The sequence below is a fragment of the Phyllopteryx taeniolatus genome, chromosome 5 (assembly GCF_024500385.1).
Source record: "Phyllopteryx taeniolatus isolate TA_2022b chromosome 5, UOR_Ptae_1.2, whole genome shotgun sequence".
Classification (NCBI taxonomy): domain Eukaryota; kingdom Metazoa; phylum Chordata; class Actinopteri; order Syngnathiformes; family Syngnathidae; genus Phyllopteryx; species Phyllopteryx taeniolatus.
The window spans coordinates 18,984,879-18,998,831 of NC_084506.1; the positions used below are offsets into that span (position 1 = coordinate 18,984,879).

Below are 13,953 nucleotides of genomic sequence, written 5' to 3' on the forward strand. Positions count from 1 at the left end.
AAGTTGTTTTAAAAAAAAAAAAAAAAAAAAAAAAATGCTCTATAAAAGCTGTGAGAACATGTTGGCGCCAGAAAAGAACACATGACACGTCTTACTTTCCATGCAATAATTGGATGTTAATTTGGTTTTGTTTATGTGGCTTGTGCTTAATCTAAGGGCCTCTCTGATTGCTGCCTGGGGGCATCATGTCCAGCGCGGCCGACATCTTACGATCAATATTACATATAGAATTATGAAAACAAGTTGCTCAAAGAAGTGCTTCATTTGACAATACACAACAGTTTGGATAGTTAGCATGCCATGCTAATGGCTAACCCTGCAGCTAATGCAACTGTTTGTGGAACCATTTGTGCTGGCGGGACTGAAAATCTGATTGTAAATAATTATAAATAAACAAACTGGCGGCACCGTGGCCGACTGCTTAGAGCGTCAGCCTCACAGTACTGAGGACCGGGGTTCAATCCCCGGCCCCGCCTGTGTGGAGTTTGCATGTTCTCCCCGTGCCTGCGTGGGTTTTCTCCGGGCACTCCGGTTTCCTCCCACATCCCAAAAACATGCATGAATTGGAGACTCTAAATTGCCCGTAGGTGTGAATGTGAGTGCAAATGGTTGTTTGTTTGTATGTGCCCTGCGATTGGCTGGCAACCAGTTCAGGGTGTACCCCGCCTCCTGCCCGATGATAGCTGGGATAGGCTCCAGCACTCCCGCGACCCTAGTGAGGAGAAGCGGCTCAGAAAATTGGATGGATGGATAAACAAACTTGACGCTTATTACTGTCAACTGGTGAATGGTGCTTGTATAACTGTTTTGATTATCTTTCGCACTCAGCCTCCAGCCTCGTGCCTGTGACTGAATCACAGCCGTGATAATATACAGTACATTAAATTTTAATAAAATAACACAAATTAAGGCAAATTCAGCCACAAGAAATGGTCTTAAAGTAACTTATGGTCTTTCCAATAAAATTTGTTCTATGAAACAGTACAATAGGCTCATGGTTACAAAGAAAAACAGAAACAAGGCAGCTCAAGGCACGAAATACCTTTTTTCTTTCAGATTGAATGTGAAGCCAGAGCCATTTACATTCATATAACGGTTAAGGAATGTGAAAATGCTGTCTGTACAGTCAAAAAGCTTTTGATGGCAGGGCTTTTCATATCAGTTTCCATAACAAACTAATTTTATAAATCAGAACAAATGTAAGGTTCCATGGATGTTTTTACAACATCCATGGTGGTTCTTCAGAAAATTATGATTCACTTTCCTCTGCATTAATATTCTATCAGTGTGTGCTTTAAATTATATTAAACATGATGCAGCTCACTCACTGTATACAGCTGCAGGACACTCATATACTTTATTGTTAAAAAAACATATTCATTTGCAACACGTGAAGATTAATGGCTCCTGCTGACTTGGCTTTAATCACGCTCCCAAGTCCGGAACGAGTGGCTAATTGTGCCGACAAAGGAAATATGTTGTGGTTAAGTGCCTAAGCATAAGGCCTGCAAATTCTTCATTATAATGAATCACTCTTCCCTCTGCAGCCAAAAGAAGAGCGATGGCAGTTCCACAATTAAAGACGGAGGCCTGCTAAGTAATTTGGTCTTTGCTGTGGAATGGTTGGCATGGGACATTGACTAAATGCTTACTGGACATTATATTTTAACGTGCTCACTTCATGGCACCTTTGGAAACATAAAATGCGTCCTATTTTTTTGTCTGGACGTTTTATCCGGTTTGAGTAGTAGGCGCGTCCCTTGTTTAAAACCCATTTTCCTTCAAAGGCAGCTGACGTCCTGACATTTATCATGACCCGGTTGACTTACAAAAGGCCAAATTGTGGGACTCTTAAAGGCAGTGTTTTAATTAAATGGGACAAAGTATACAATTTTTTCACAATGGAAAAAAATAATCTCAGATGCCTTAATGTCTGTGATACGATTGGAGCTAAATAGCCCAAGGATACAGAATAATAGCACCCTTATTTTTTGCTGAAATTAGTCTATTTTGAGGCAGCGGTCCTGTCTCATGCAAGTGAACAAAAGGTCACCCTGCCCCATATAGTCCTGGGCTACTGGTGAGAACGAGGGATTTAGGTAGGGTGGCTAACTACGAAGAAGGCGTGGGCCACCATAAAGACGGCATGGGTTCTATTTTCCCTTGTGGAGGCAGCACACCAAGTAGCCGAATTACTTTTGTCAATTAATGTGCGGCTCCGTGTATGCGGACGCATCCGCAAACACAAATACGCTCCCACTGACAATTTCACCGAGCAATCTGCAGCTCATCATAAGATAATGATGTTAGCTAATGCTAATCTGTGCATCCTGCAAGACGCATGGCAGCTCTGCTTACTTTTTGATTTTGACATGGTAGTATGTCAGACAGTGTTGTCAGACCGTAGCTCGAAAGTAGTGCCTCTTTGCCCCGCCTAGCCGCCAAGTCACGGGTGGAGGAACTCTGTTTAGGGGTACTTACTGCGTTATTAGGATTCCCTCATAGTTTCTAGGCAGGACACGCCCTGCTCCAGGACATGCGCCGTTGCACTATGATTGGCTGTTGTATCTGCATAGAACACGCCCTACTGCTTCCAGATGGGAAAAGAAGTATGTGACTTAAGTGTGGCGGTGTTGATGTGTCCCACTAACCCTAACCCACCCTAATCCTAACTTTAACCCTTCCTAAAATGGCTTAAACCCCAACCCTAAGCCTAAACCTAGCCATAACAAACTTTGTTTTTATTTCATACAAATGTGATATATGTTTGGGATGATCATTTCATTATATCTGTGTAGCCTTCCCTTCCCACGACGCAGGAGCCAATCATGTTGCATTGGGGCGTGTCCTGCCTAGAAACTTTGTGGGAATAACGTGTGGTTATTATATACATTAGCCCCACTGTTACAGCATAGTGGTGTTGAAGTGCAGGCTCGCTCACAAGCACTTTTTCAGAAAAAGGCAGATAAGAAAAGATCTATTAGGTTGTTTAGTTTCATACTTGAAAATAAAACGTTATTTTTCTATATATGTCACGTTTAATTTTGTGGAATGTCCACAGTGATGAAATGTGTGAGATACAGCTTCTCTCTAAGCATAACACAAAATTCAAAGTCAAAGCTAAGGTATATGCGCCTAACAAGTAAGAAACAATGAAACAACACTCATTTATGACAAATAATAAATTAAAGGCATGCATCTTATTTTTCCCCATTAACACGTGAAATGTATTAAATTTAATTAACGACAAGTGTAATGTAAAAGTTAAAACTTACACCGTTGTAAAACACTCGACCTCTTGAATCATAAGTGACAAGCACGTGGAAGCTAACCATCTAACATAGCTAGAAGCTAACATAGCAGTCCACATCAGGAGTGTCCAAACCCCCTCAAAGGGTGCCATTAAGAAAAATATAGGATGACGAGGTCACCTTGACATTCTTCAGCTCTAATTTGTTCAACATACTAAAAACCAATCCATCAAGCAATTATATCAATATACTATAGTTATTTTTGAAAAACTGATACATCAAAGCTTTCTGTGAAAGGTGATTAGGCAAATAGTTTAGGATCTTGCGGTGGCCCGCAGCCCTGTATCCTATCGCAACAGGTCCGCCCCTGCACTGAGCAGCAGCCAAATACCATTCTCCGCATTCAGAACCAAAGAGCAAGAGCAATATATAGTGAGCGAACAATCTTCAAAGCAGTGTTTACTTCAGGATAATTGGAATTGGGTAATTAATTGGAATTGGACCAAAGTCCAATTCCATGGAGCAGAAAGTGGAGCAAACCCTTTTTGCTTCTGAAACGGAATTATTTTTGTCAGGTGCTATGAATATAAATGTTACTATTATAGTTGTACAGTAAATAGTCTGCATATGTAGAAAAGGTTTATATGAAACCCATGTGTTATTATTAGTCGTAGTCGTCATTGGTGTAGTAAAAAGGGTGATGCACCACCCCCACTTTTTCGACAAACACTTTTCAGGAGAAGACAAGAAAAAGAAATTGTCACTTTTTTTTTTAACCACAAATCACACATCATTTGGTAGGATGCAAGATTAGCTTGATTTGCAAAGATGATCATTTCTGTACAACGAAAATAATGAAAACGATTATATCCATAACGCATTGATGAATTAAGATAATTCTGTTATGACAACAAGTAGCATTATTGTTTGCTCCACTTTCTTCGCTGTTCAAGGTCAGTTTAGTACAGATTACTCATTTAGGTTCTGAATGTGGAGATGGTATGCTCAGTACAGGAGCAGCTCTATTCTAGTGAGATACACGGGATCTGCGAATCCCCCAAAATACTTGAAAATCCTAAAATACAGTATTTGCCACTTTAACAGAAACCCCTCACATAGCAGTTTCTCCCAAATATTTACACATGTAAAAACAATATATAATTGCTTAGGGGATTGGCTTTAGCGTGTTTAATAAACCAGAGTTAAAGAATGCCGTTGCCGTACCCACAGCCATGCTGTCCTGTGCGGACGCGCACATTGCACATGCCAGAAATGGGCATTGATATTAAAACAATTTAATGGTTTCACCTATCTTTACATACACTGATGGATTGGTTTTAGCGTGTTGAGTAAATTAAAGGTGAGGAATGTCAAAGTGGCCCTTGCTTCCTTCCATTTTTCCGTATGCAGCCCTTTTTTGACACCCCTGCTTTAAGTCGTTCGAGGTTTCAGTGTACGCTGTTAAAAGACATTTCCGCATTGGATATTCTCTCTGTTCCAAAACGAAATGTGGGTCACGCTGCCGCCGCCACACTCAGGACGTCGTCAGGCTGGTTAGTTGATTAAAAGCGTGCACTGCTAATTTCCTCGGTGATGTGCTGGGAGACTGACCGTTTAAGATTCATGAGGTTGCATAATTGGGAGCTGATTAAAACAGTTTGGGGATTTTCGAGAAAAGAGATCAACAAGACACATAAAAGGATTTATGAAGCCATCAGCGGCACTATTAATCCACTGAGGAATATCATGTGTCCATTTGGGTATACTGTAATATGTGCAATATCCATGGCAAATTAGCTTCATTCCCTCATTGAAAAAACATGACATAAATAATGAAAGACATGTTAAATAGTGCAATATTTAGTCCATGAAGTTTTACTTTGATTACAACCACTTTAAAGTCATGCTTTTTAGCTGTCATTTTGCAGCGTTGGCATTTTGTACCAGAACTCAAAGCTACCGTGAGTCTTGGAATTATGCCCCTTATTTTAGATTTCTTTCTTTATTTATTTTTCTCTACTTGTCAGGGCAATTGTTGGAGCATAGATAACACTTAATAAAAACCCCAAAAACTTTTTGACTTTAAAATATTTTTATATTTATGTATTCTTTTATATTGTATGTATTTTCTTTTTACATCACTTAGACAATTGTTGCAGTACAACACAATTTTTAAATATGGGGACTTTTCATAAATATTTGCGTTTTAGTATAATATATATATATTTTATTTTTATTTTTTTTTACTCCACTACACAGTTTTATTACAATAATCAGAACTTTGTTTAAACCACACTATTTTTAATTTTTGTGACTCTTGATTTTGTAATCAAATAATTTTAACTTTTGTTTTTTTTTACACCACTCGTTGGGAGTATGACACGTTTTTAAAAAAAATTTTTTTTTAGCTTTTCTGACTTCAAAATATTTTGTCATTTAATTATAGTAAACATAAACATTTGTATTTATTTATTTATTAATTTACCCATAATCTTGGACAATTGAAACTCTATGACACTATTTTTATCGTTAGTCCATGTTTTCAATTATTGATTTATTAAAATCATCATAAATGTTGACATAATACATCACATTGAATACACAACCCTCTACAATGAAAAAAAAAAACATTTAAAAAATATAAAACTTCATTTCATTAGAATTATATTATTAAAACATATATGCATTTATTAACACAATCATAGATAATAATTGCAGTACAAAACTTTCTTGTTTGAGATATTTATAGCTGTAATTTTACTACAATGATCATTACTGTAATTACCAATAATAGTTATAATAAAGTAATTGTCGAAAGCCTTTTTTTTTTTTTTTTTAACATAGTGTATACACTCATGTCCCCATTTGGATACAACCATTCCATATATGGACAACATACAGTGATGGCTGTGAAATAGAGATTTGTTGCTGGTGCTTAAGCTGTTGTTTTTATAAAATACTTCTTCTGCCAACACAGTTTTATTGCCGTATCTTGTGTTTGGACAGCCTGTACGTGTGAGTGGGCCTACAGGCGCACACCCACACACCAGCAAGACACTAGAGTGTCAACAAGCACATTTTCAGGTGTGAAAATATGACAAGTGACACGCAGCAGCTGTTCTTTAAACCAACATCACCTCCCGCGGCCGCTGCGCCTTGTGACACGCCGTTGTTTCATACTCGAGAAAGCGAGAGAGAAAGTCAAATCGTTGCAAATATGCCAGTTTAACGTGTTGTCACCTTTGATGAAATGCACACAGATGTGTCCTCACGTACACTACCTTGACAAAACATTAGGTGAACCTTATGAGATCTTAGGTTTCCCCACAGTATGGCGGTTCATCGACGCAAACCTGCTATATCCGAGACTGTGAAGCCGTGGCTTTGACTGTATTCAGGCAAGTCAGAAAGTTCAAGTGTGTTTTAGTAAGGTGAAATGTGTTAGAGCAAGTGAGAGGGGTAAAAATTATATATTAAAAACATTTTTTATTTTATAGTCTCTCTCTATTACAGGGCACATTCACACTCACTTATGTGCAATTTAGTCTTCAGCTAAGCTAACATATGTTATCATGCAAGCACGGGGAAAACATGGAAACATTTAGGTGTGGGTGAAAATCCAAACCTCGAAGCTCAGAACTTCGAGGCACCCCGCAGTCTGTATACGTGGAAATAAACATTCAGCATTCTAAATATTGTAGAAGAAAGTGGGGCAGCAATATGATGTAAAAAAAGTGCAACATATAAACAATCATAAATAATAAAATACACAACATCCTAGACTTTTCCTTGAAAGACTCTCTAAAGCTACATCATTTTCTCGATTTTAAATTTTTTGCTATCATTGCAAAATATTGCGTAGTTTTCCCTATCACTTCGTAAATGTACAGCAGAGCCTTCAAAATTGAAGTAAAAAAAAATATAGATATATATAGATATGTTGAGGAAATGAGAGTTGTCCAATTAGCTACACAACATTGTCCACCATGCAGTTGGATGTGTTGTCGTGTAGTCACCAGCAGTTTGTGCGGCGCCTCCCCATGCACCCTCGCACGGGTTGAGCCTGTAGCTAATGAGGCTTAGCGCTTATGTAGGCCAGCTCAGAGGAGGACAAAAATGTTCAGACGTGATTAGTGTGCAAATCAAAGCTCGCCCTGAACACGCCCTCTTGCCTCCCTATGTTGTGTCTACAGCACTGCCTATTGTAGTGTTTAACTCATTCACTGCCAGCCTTCCCAATTAACATGGATATTTGACTTCTAAAGCTGTCAATGGAAGTGAATGTGTTAAGTAGGCTACATATAGACCTTTTTAAAATGTTTGTAAACAATAGTCACTAGTGTACTTCCAGGGGGGCAAAAAAGTGATTCACTACAGTGGCAGTGATAAAAGGATTACAGTTATAGATTTTTAACAAACAAGCCTACCTAAATGTAGCTAACATTCATTTCACTAATTTTTGTCTCAAACATGCAGACTTTCAATCTTGAGGCGGAATTATTTGCCACTGGAAGTGGGAAGAGGTGGAGTTATACGACGCTTTCGTATACGACAGAAAGTTACCGGTAATAGATTTGCTTTAAAGCTATTTTCAGCACTTCCGATTACGTGTGGACTGACCATTAGTCCTACATCCAACACAAATTTAAGGACACACATTCAGGTATTTCCCAAAGTTAAAAATCGCCAACTCAGCTTATCCTCACAATTCAATCATCAACAGCTAGCATAGCACTAGCTAGCAACCTGTTTTTGGCAGCAATAGAATGCGTGTATGTGTCTAAAGTCCATTTAAATGAATGAAGCTTAAAATTGTAACTTTGTGTACTTAGAAATATTATTTGTGCGAGTTATTAAGGTGGTTCGCTGTTAAAAAAAGAAGCCAGTGTAATTTAGCTACTTTTGTCTTGTTATTGTAGCATAGCTTACTATCTTCTTCGTGTGGGTAGCTTTAGTGTAGTGAAGATTCAATTAATGGAGTATAAATTACCCCACCTCTCGGCCAATGATAGCTGGGATAGGTTCCAGCACGCCCGTGGCCCTAGTAAGGAGAAGCGGTAAAGAAAATGGATGGATGGAGTATAAATTATAGCTTAGCCCACCACATCTTCTGGGTAGCTTGACCAACACTGGCTACCGTTGAAAATGATGACAACATTTTTTTTGTTTGGGGTTGCCCTGCCAGAAATACCCCGAAAGGTTAAGAGGTTTGTGAGGAGGATAACCCGTGTAAATGTCTTAAATAGTTGAGTTAGTAAATTAAATAGTTAATAGATTGCAAGAGTGGGAAATAAGTCAACATCGAGGTCGTGAAAGACATTTTCTCAGTGGCATGTATAAAATGTTTGCTTGAGTTTATCTCTGAGTAATTTAAGACATCCATCCTTGCAAGCAGATTAAAGTTGTACAGCGACCTATGCATTTTAGCATCCAAAGAGCACGTCCTTGCCATTAATCTGGGCAACAGAAAAGCCCTCATTAGGATTGCGGGTGAGCTGGAGCCTGTCCCAGCTGACTGGTTGCCAGTTAATCACAGGGCACAATTAACCTAACTTAAAAGTTTTTGGAGGATGTGGGAGGAAGGTGCAGTACCTGAAGAAAACAGGCTTTATCGGTTTAGATGTACTAACCACTATTCAACTGTGCTGCCCTAATTTCAATCCAGCCATCCATTTCCTATACTACTTTAATTTTTATCCTTATCCCAACCTGTTTGGAACAAGTGACCCAAGAAAGACTTCCATGATCACTTCGGTGCCATCATGAAGTCCTTGCGATCCAACATGAGTAATTCGAAATCAACACGCTGACATTGTGTGCACATTCTTTGTGATAACCACCCACCACGCTAACCTCTGATTGCAATTCTCAGTCAGAAAGCTTGGGATCGATGATCAATGAGCAATCTTTTGTTGTCCTTCAGCTACGAGTCCTCTGAGGAGACCAGCGGCGCACAACCGGGAGGTCCCCACCAGGCCTTTATGGAATCAGTCGCGTTGCGCCGTGATGAAACGCAGTTAGCTGCTCACATGCACGCCGACCAGCTCATGTCATATTCTCTCTGCAAGTCATTAGTCACACATTTATTGTGATCTGCTGTCATTTTTCTGTCCCAGTATGTATTTACCCCTCTGACCTCAGTCATTTGGAAGTAAATAGTTGTTCTCTTTTTCGCTACTAAAACCTACACAATTTCCTAACCTTGAGCATGAAAAGTTATAGTGTGCTTTGGAGCCACCTTGTCAACGCTATGTCATTAGCACCCAATGCACGAAATGGTGTACAGGGAACCCCCGCCTAGTCACAGTTGCCGGCCAGAAACAAAATTTGAACTGTGAGGCTGATGTGCTAATCACTTCTCCACTGTGTTACCTATAAAAAAAAATTGTATTTGAAACATACCTAGTTTGTGATGGAACTGTTTCCCCGTTACCTGACCTCTGTGCTAAAACTTCATTTTATTTATTACTGGGTGATTTTAAATACATTTTCAACTCCCTAACCACATGGAAATTGTTTTTGTGACAAAATATTAAGTCTTCAGTGCTACATACAGGAAACACCATTTCCCCCCTCTTGAATTCAATTTAATGGCTTGGTCGTCATGGCAACAAGAACACCAGCAAGTGTGGGGGGGTGGTGTTAAAAAAAAAAAAAAAAAAAAATGTAATTCGTAAGTAGATAGAAAAGGGAAGAAACAACGGAGTCCTGCTGATTTAGCTTTACATAAAAACAACACACATTTACAGGAGTTATAACAGTGTGTATGTACTTCAGCATTACTACCATTGTCAGATGGGTACAGGTTGTTTTGGGGAAAACAATTTGTCCTTTATAAGATGCCGACTAGCGGTCCATTTGCTGCATGGACAGCACTCATGCTGTCAGCGGAGCATTTGATGTTCTTCTTTAAGACACTTGACAAATGTTCAGTGGTTTTCCCAAACTTCCAACTGTGACTTTGCTGAAAGAGCAATAAACACGGAGTAACTTTATATGCCCACAATGTCCTTTTTATTTTTTTTGGCGAGTGTTTGTTTTTCCATATTCCCGACAAGGAAGCTGAGGCAGCATCCCAAGAAGATGTTCGACTCGAGCACTTAAAATGCTTGCGTGGTCACAAACCTGAGCCGTCAAGATGAATAAAATTTTGCATGTGCACTTTTTGGGGGGAGGGGTGAGGGGATTCTTGATCACCTTACCTCAACATTTTTGACAGAAAGACAACAAATTCCGTTCAATTTCCTGACCTTGAGCATGAAAGGTTATAGTGTGCAAAACAGTCTCCCTCTCGCTTGTTTGAGTGTTAACGAGAGAGTGCGTTGTTTGCCCCCCTCCAACAAACACTGCTCCAAATCAGATGTCAATACTGTGCTTGAGGTTGTGTGTGACTGTGTGCGGATTTGCAGGTAATGATGCCTTCTGGATGTTCTCCAATCCACCCCAAATTCCCCAACCAAGCATTAGTTTGACCTGACTCCATTCCTCCACGCCTCTGGTTTCCCCTCCAGTGAGAGAAATTAAAGCCCAGAGAGCCTGAGAAGAGAGTTGGTCCAATTACGCAGCGGTGGAGTGTGCTTTTGGGTCAGCCTGCAGGTAATACATGGGGAACTTAAGCTGTCAGCAGTCTTCACTCACGTCTTGTTGGTTCTTGCTCTCAACTGAACTTGCATGACTTGGAAGCAAAAGTCAAACTCGATACATGGTTTATTAATATGATTAACCCAAAGTGACGACCATCTCCCTCCATTTCTGAAGGTCAAATAGGGAGGTTCTGCACTTGGTGTATGAAGACAACGTAGTGACTCTCAGTTCTGTTCTTGAAAGACCAAAAGTCAAACTTGGCACTTCATTTCTGAAAACAAAGTAATGGCGCTGCTCTCCCTTCTCTACAGTCCAAAAGTCAAACTCTGCACTTAAATTATGAAAACGAAATACTGGTGAGCTGCCTTCTTAAAGGGCAAAAATAAAAACTGGGCATTTAGTTTCTTAAAACAATTCTCAATTCAACATGGCTAAAAATTCAAACCCTGCACTTTGTTTATTAAAACAAAAAATGTCAGTCATTTCCATTCTTGACGGTAAAACCTGGCATCCGGTTTATCTAACTAAAATGACGATGTTCAGCTCCATTCTTTGATGGTCAAAAAAGTCAAACTCAGCACTTGGTTTGCTAGAACAAAATGACCACTGTCATTTCAATTTTTGACAGCAAACAGAGTATAGGACATCAGACAGCAACAGTATTGATATTTCGTGTAGGATATTGAGACTGTATCCTGAGCGATAAAGTTACATATTTACCACATTTTCCATAAATTGCTTCAAATTACGCCTTTTTAAAAAATGAATTATTGGTGGAAGACAAACAGACTGCCTACTGTAGAGTGCGTACAAATGCGTACAACAAATCTGAAAAGTGTAAGAAGTCACACACCTTCTGGTTCTCGCCTGCTAACGTCGCCTGTGAGCTTCTGAAGGGAAAAACCTTAAGCCTGGTGTGCTGCCGCAGTCGATTGAGCTGAAACACTTCAGACTCGCGGCGTTTTGATTAGGAAAGCCTTGGAAGACTTCACCAGTCGACAGTGGCAAATGTGATCAATAAGCTCAGCTTCTCCCGCTGTGTAATCAACCTGACATTGCAGGTGGAACTCTCTCCGCCGGCGGAGCCCCGGGGTGAGAGAGAACCCGACTCGGGAACTTGTGACGGTCTATAATGCGGTCCACAGCGGGAAGCCAGCTCTCCACCATCACAATAAACAATCATTTCTAGCTAGCTCCTTCACAGCCTGGGGGGAGTGTGTCATGCCTGCTATCGTGGACGCACACAAATGCTTTACGAGTGTTTATAACAAGGTAGCAGGAGTATTTACTTGCTTGTTTCCATTAAGGCACCATTGCCAAAGCAATCATCTTCCAATAAACAGTGATACGCTTGTGTCGCCTCACAGCATTTTACCTTTCTATTGGACAAATATATACTCGTAATGGTTACAAACGTACTCAAACAAAACACAGAATGACCGCAGATGGACGTTCGACCAAATGTCCTTCTTTACAATGAGTAAACTAAACAAACAAAATCAATCACTGGAGAATCTCTGAATTAAAACTGGTTTAATGCCAGTGTTGTACTGAGCATAATCTTTAAATACTTGGGGTCAACAGTCCAGAGTAATGGGGAGTGTGGTCAGGAAGTGAAGAAACGGGTCCAAGCAGGTTGGAATGGGTGGAGGAAGGTGTCGGGTGTGTTATGTGACAGAAGAGTCTCTGCTAGGATGAAGGGCAAAGTTTATAAAACAGTGGTGAGGCCAGCCATGATGTACGGATTAGAGAGAGTGGCACTGAAGAGACAACAGGAAGCAGAGCTGGAGGTGGCGGAAATGAAGATGTTGAGGTTCGCCCTCGGAGTGACCAGGTTGGATAAAATTAGAAATGAGCTCATCAGAGGGACGGCCAAGGTTCAGTGTTTTGGAGACAAAGTTGGAGAGAGCAGACTTCAATGGTTTGGACACGTCCAGAGGAGAAATAGTGAGTATATTGGTAGAAGGATGATGAGGATGGAGCTGCCAGGCAAGAGAGCTAGAGGAAGACCAAAGAGAAGGTTGATCGATGTCGTGGGGGAAGACATGATGGCAGTTGGTGTTCGAGAGGAGGATGCAGGAGAAGGGACAAGCCGAAAGGTAAAGAAGAAGAATGACGTCGGGTACATTCACGATGGTGGAAAAGTCAAACTTTGCCCATTGTTTATTAAAATAATGGTGGTCAGCTCCTTTCTTGACAGCCAAAAAGTCAAAATCTGCACTTGGCTTATTAAAATAAAGCAACAACGGTCAGGTCTGTTCTTGACAGTTCAAAAGTAAAACGCTACACACGGTTAATTAAAACAGTTGTATTCTTGATGGTAAAAGCAAACTCCAACTTGGCACTTCGTTTATGAAAATAAAATGACGGTCAGTTCTATTCTTGACTATCAGAATGGCATTTGGTTTGTTTAAAAAATAATAATGTCACCTCCATTCTTGACTGCCATAAAGTCGAGCTTCGCAGTTAGTTTCATAAAACAAAGAGTTTGTTTCTTTGTTTGTTGATTATCTGGTTTCAGCGTATCGATATTGCCCTGTGAGGGATAGCAGTCGCAATATTGTGATATTGATATTTTGTCTCAACCTTAGCATTGTTATGGCTCCAATAAGAGCACAGCAGAAATACAAGATCAATTTCTGCAGCCACGAACATAACATTGAACACGTGTCAGTTATGTATTACGTAGACCGGACTGCATGTGGCCTGAGGTATAACTTTGACTCTTTAACATGATTTTTTTTTTTTTTTTTTTTTTAACCAATGGAACTTCTCACTCTTGCTGTGTCAAGATGCCCAACACGTGTCTAATGAATGTGTCACACAATGTCACATTTCCTGATTTTTAACGCCAGATTCAATTTTTTTTTTCCATCCATTTCCTGAGGCGCTTATCCTCACAAGGGTCGCGGGAGTGCTGGAGCCTATCCCAGCTATCATTGGGCAGGAGGCGGGGTTCACCCTGAACTGGTTGCCAGCCAATCACAGGGCACATACAAACAAACAACCATTCGCACTCACATTCACACCTACGGGCAATTTAGAGTCTCCAATTAATGCATGTTTTTGGGATGTGGGAGGAAACCGGAGTGCCCGGAGAAAACCCACACAGGCACGG

General features: G+C 40.1%; 1 long non-coding RNA gene across 1 annotated transcript in view; it reads left to right on the plus strand.

The window, feature by feature from the left end:
* LOC133477993 (uncharacterized) overlaps positions 1-9,753 on the plus strand; it is a 230,704-nt gene extending 220,951 nt beyond the window's left edge. The window contains exon 5 of the long non-coding RNA XR_009788536.1: positions 9,175-9,753. This is a non-coding gene — a long non-coding RNA (uncharacterized LOC133477993). The remainder of the gene's footprint in view (positions 1-9,174) is intronic.
* The last annotated feature ends 4,200 nt before the right edge of the window (positions 9,754-13,953 follow it).